This window comes from Megachile rotundata, unplaced genomic scaffold (assembly GCF_050947335.1).
Source record: "Megachile rotundata isolate GNS110a unplaced genomic scaffold, iyMegRotu1 scaffold0057, whole genome shotgun sequence".
NCBI lineage: Eukaryota > Metazoa > Arthropoda > Insecta > Hymenoptera > Megachilidae > Megachile > Megachile rotundata.
The window spans coordinates 1,161,396-1,167,362 of record NW_027473354.1 but is presented as its reverse complement, the minus strand read 5'-3'; positions in this window follow the sequence as shown (position 1 = coordinate 1,167,362).

Sequence of the window (5,967 nt, the reverse complement as noted above, 5' to 3'; positions counted from 1 at the left end):
ACGATACACCATAATAATATTTTTTTTGTACGTATAAGCGAAAACTCGATGTAATATCCAGAAATCATCCGTACCGAAAACTCTTCACTTTGGAAGAAGTTTCCATTTCAGAAACCGTTTTTACGAGTCATAGTTACATATTATTTCGCTTCAATATCTCTGCGCTGTACGTATAGTGAAGCATTTATTTAATATTTTACTTCATCGTACCGAAAAACTCTCCGCGAAGAAGAAGTTTTCTCGCGCATCGAGAAAATATTTAGGCGTTCGAGACGCAGATAACATTAAGGGGACGTAATATCATTTCTGAATTTCGGAATAAATATTCCGTTTCACAATTTTTTAGCCTCTCGACTGAAAGCGTTGTAACGAACAAGTTCGTTCAACACCACTATCTAATTCATTTTTAATATTTTATATATAATTTTATAAAACCTTTTTTGGCCCGTTTAGAACGGTCGGTTTTTTCTATCCCTTTTATTTTAGTAGCCTGTGCCTCTTGAGTCAGTACAACGTACACACCGAAGTGCATACGAGTCACCAGCCTCATTTTAAAGGTTCGTCGCATATGTGCCATTCGGTCTTAGACGCCGACACGCGACAATGCGGTGCGGAGAAAATCCTGCGTCGATACCGAGAACACGAACAGTCGAGGCACCACGAAGTTACGCACGAGGAGCGGTGGACTAGTTCTCAACCGAGGTCATAGAATAGCCACGCGCCCGACTCTGTTCCGTCTGGCACGATCGGACCGAACGTCTCCTTATAGGTACCGAACGGCCGGCCGGATGGTCGGCGACGCCGGCCATTACGCTCGGGCGCTTACGATGCTAACGCGCGATCCGAACGTGCCAATTCGAGAATGCGGTAGAACTTAGCGCGAAAAAATCGGTTTTTCAAAAAGTTGTCAAACACGCCATAAAGTATACAGACAATGTTTTAACAATTATTTTACGAAATTTAATGACAAAATTAATCGAAAAAAAATTTTTTTTCTTTTTTTTGCCAAAATAAATACCAAACGAATTTCTAACGTAATAAACGAGTAACAAACAACAATATACGTCCAAATTTATATACAAGAATCGAGAAAATATTTATATTCTATCAAAAAATTGAGCAAAAATCTCTCCGCATAGTCGGTTCGGCGCCGAGTCCGTGTGACGTCGGACGACCGACGTTGATATTAGTAATAATTTTATCGTATACTCATTCTGCATGTAATCATAGTTCGTAAGACATATTTAACCGCATTTATCGACACGCTGTATTATACGCTCAGCGATTAGAGTTAGGAAACATATATGTAATTATTTAGCGTAGGAACTCACACGGCATTCCTTTCCCATCAAACCATCAGTTCTATTCCTCGAACCTTAATCTCACAAACATCCTTTTCTCATAAATATTCTTTACCTTCTTATCTTATAAACATCCTCTTGACATAGACCCATTCTCCGAATCCTAATCTTATAAACATCCCCTTGATAAATCCGATCACACTCCTTATCGATCCCGTAAACATCCTTTGAAACCAAAGCTGAAAAAGCTCCTTTAGAATATCACGTCTCATAAACATCCTTCAGATACTCAATAGTCATAATAACCTCTTGCGTCAGACCATAACTTTCTAGAACAGATTCTCTTTGTCCACTATCAGTATAAAAGCCACCCCATTCCATCCGCCACACACAGTCTGCTTACTGGTAACCTTGGAGACAGGTCATCCTGCTCCAGGGCCGTCCATAGTAATACCAAGTAACACCGGTAACCTCGGATATAGGTAATCCTTCCCGAGGCCCGTCCAACATATATCCAACAGTGATCATACCAAGCCAGTTTGGTTCCTTCCGTCGAGTGATTAGAAATAAGAAACATATTATATACGAGGGTATTCGCATCAATTATTATCAAGAATATACTAGCATTTATATATAATTATATCGTGTCATCTTTAATACTGAAAATACCTGCACGACATGGCTTGTCCTACTGAACCTCCGAGCTCTCGTGATAAATCACGCGAAACTAGTTAATTGAACTACAACGAGGAAATAGGATCATCTCAACGTCTCTTCAACGGCGTTTCATCACGGACCCAGGGCCACGACGTACGCTACGGAAGATAGTCTAACCCGAAAGCTGAGAGAAATAGAAGGAATATACAGTCGGCGAGGCGAACGAAATAATAAATTATTTCGTTGGACACCCGTGGCCGTAACAAATTGGTGACAGCGGTGGGATTGACTCAGCACCGTGGTCAGATAAATCGCCTACGTGACATTCCACAGGCAGAGATTACGCAGCGTGAGAAGAAACAAAGCGAGCAGGGAGGTCTCGAGATACGAACACGCCGGAGTTACCCCAAGTGTTAGGTGACACTTACCAAACACCCAGCAGGAGATAAGGCTCCTGATAGGTCGACGCGCTCGACGCGCCCGTCGCGCTTGCTGCAGCGGCAGCGACTCGCTCATTCAGTCACGCTCCTCGGTACGTTAAAGACGTTTAGTTTCGCGCTTCAGTGTCTTCTACAGAGCAGTTTCCTAGGATCCTCAACTTTGCAAGCTGTACGTGCGCGTCAAAGCTGTAATACATCTTGCTCAGAAGAGGCTTAGTGCATTCTGTGCACAAGTTCGCTAGTTTTCTGTAGATATTCGGGTCGCACTTGCGCGTGAAAGCGAAGGTGTTGTCACGATATTGAAAGAGGCTACGAATTTTCCGCGTATAATGTGTTTCTGTGTACAAATTCGCTAGTTTTCCGCAGATATTCGTGTCGCACTTGCGCGTAAAAGCGAAGGTGTTGCCGCAATATCGAAAGAAGCTACGAATTTTTCGCGTAAATAGTGATTAGCTCAGTAACGAGTCGACAACTGCTGCTGGCGAACGGATTTTTGCACGTTAAACGCTGCTTAATACGCCAGCTAACAGCATGCCGGTAAGTCATTGAGACAGGGTGTAGAAATTTTCTTTTTTCTTTTTCACGTGTTAAATTATTCATATTAATTGTCGCTGAAAATTAGGGTAAAAGGAAGCGTCGCTGCCGTGCGGGCAGACGCGAAAAAGCGAGGAAGTTGAAACTCCTTGAAGACAAGTTCCTCGAACAAGTGTTCGTGCCGGAAATTGTGACTTTAGACGGTGAATCGGACACGGAAACATCGTCGCGCGAAGTGCCACTGTTAGACTACGACGTTTTGGACACATAAAGTGTCATAAAAGTGGATGAGGTCGCAATCATCCAGGAGCAACAAACAAAAAAGGAGAAACGTCTTCGCAACGAGGCCAGGCGGCTTGAAGACGACTGACGCGAGCTGGAACAAGCTCGTTTGCAAAACGCAGCGCTTTTAGCGAAGATCCGGAGCGCCGGATGAGCCAGGGCGCGATCCTGAAGAAAATGGACGCTCCCGAGGAATTTTCTACAAAAATGGAGGTACCAAACATCGCCTTCAGAGGCGCGTCCGTCAGCTATACATTGAATGAAGCTGTGAAGATGGTGCCCGCTTTCAACGGCTCTTCACCGACGTTATTAACCTTCACACGGGCATGTAAAAGAGCTCGACAATTAATTCCTGCTCACGCCGAGGGAACGCTAGTGAAACTCATCATTGGACGTTTGAGTGGACACGTAGCCGCTGCCATCGAAGATGAAGAAGCAGACACCGTCGCTGAACTGTGCAAAATGCTGAAAGACATCTTCGGACCACAACGTACCATCGACCACTATCGCGGCGAACTAGCAAACACCTACATGAAGAGCGGTGAGCACATTTTAGATTTCATAACTCGAGTGAAAGACCTGCGCAATGCGATTCTTGACTGCGACCGAGACATGCTCGACGTTGACGAAATTAACGATTTCGCGAAAAATTGTTTTATTGACGGGTTAATGTCACCCATGCGTTTAGAAGTAATGCCAGTCGCGTCTTAACCATTGAAATGCGTATTTAGAGAAGCGATCTCAGTGTTTAAGCGGCTCGAGTAAGAAAAGTTAAGACAGGGTCGTACAGCAACACGTCGCGTAAATTTCGAAAGGCGCATTCAAACCCCAGAATGGCGCGAACGCCATTTGAGCAGTCCACCGCGTCGCGATTCGTGGAGGCCAACATCGCCCGCTCCGTCACGAAATTATCAAACAAACCGTGGATTTATGCGATATCCCCGCGGAGATGACAGACGAGATTCACCGCGACCCGCGAGATTTTGTCGATATTGTAACATTCCGGGCCACGACCTGCACGAATACAGAAGACGTCAATATACTGAGCGAATGCGAAATCCGGGAAACGAGCAAGCCCACCCGCCCGCGGCGACCGAAGGACGGGAGGGCCCTGGCACGAAAACAGTGCTCGCGATCACACAACAACAGCCCGACTCAATTGCGTCGACGGCTGGGGAACAACAGGAATCCCCCAAATTAGAATAAACGCTCCGGAACTGAAATCACAGGCGGTCATGATGGTCGACACGGGCGCAGAACCAAATTTAATCAAGCTAGGTGCTTTAAAACCCTACGCGTTAGTAAACCCCGAAAATAAGCTGAATATTTCCGGAATTACTTCACACACAATCGCTGCGTTTGGCACAACGGATTTAACGCTATTCGGCGAAAAATTTAGATTTTACGTCCTCCCTAACTCTTTCCCTATACCTATTGAGGGAGTATTAGGAATTACCTTTTTGAAAGACGCGGAAATCTCTATGAGAGACCAGTGCGTTCGCTGGAAAGAACTAGTCTTTCCATTCGATAATATAGATGAACCCGATTCTAGGCCAGAACATTTAAAGAAAATGTTTGAATAATTGAATTATACGCCCGATCTGACTATCAAGGATAATAATACTTTCATTCAAGAGCATTCGAGCTCTTCCTGTATATTCAGATGATTTACACGATCAATCCTCGCGACCATTAATATCTGAACCAAACCAAGACAGCGTAAATGATAATTCAGGCTGGTCCCGGCCACTGCGTGGACAGGATGTACCATATTTCATATCCAAGAGTAATTAAACGTAGAATCAGATAACGTGGTCGGCCCCATTTCAACGGACTACCGCCCGTTAGACCACGAAAATTCAAACGTAGAAAACAAAAGGAGTTTTCGAGCTCTCGATACCCCAAAGTCTTTACTTCGCGTGCAAAAAGAGGCACGGTTGACAATACCGTCTTTCCGCCGGTACTAGGGCATAGGGCATTAGAATCCATTACGAGTCGAGAATGCAACGACCATCCAGAAACCTTAGACATCAAAACCTCTTACGTGATACCAGACGCGTTAGAAAATTTAGCAGAGGCAGAAACAAGAGCTCACGTGTCTCTGAACAATCAAACGCGTGTAACGAATTTTAGAATAGGCGATTGCGTCAGTATGTTAAGTAAGACAGAGTATGAAAAGGAACTCGCGGGACCCTACGAGGTCATGGAATCACCGTCAATCGACACCGTTAAGATAAATGTAAACGGGAATGCGAGAGAATTGCGAGCGGATTGCGTGAGAATGTTCGAAATGAGCCCCACTGCGGCGACCCATATCGTAACCAAAACACCCCCATAGATAACCAAAACAAGGACTAGCAATATAAGCGCAAGCGAAGCAAGACCACAGCATTCAAGCATCGGGAAGTTCATCGGTAACATCGCACTGCTCCTGCTGATTCTGGTTACGGTACTATCGGAAATGGGAAAACACAGCATATTGCAGCCAACTTTCCCGAAACGGGCCAATTGGAACCATTCGGCACAGGAATGTCTGCTAGCTAGCGCACTTGTACCAAAAGGATTCCACCTGCAGTGCACTCAGTGCATTACAAGTATTCGAGAAGAAAGGAAGTGCAACAGGGAACGATTAGAATCGTTTTGGAACGAGAAAACCCCTTTAGGATGGACCAGGCCAAACATATTCGGCCTTTGGGAACTGTTCGATGTAGCAAACGAGTTTAACGGTATCAACGGACTAGAATGGATCCTGG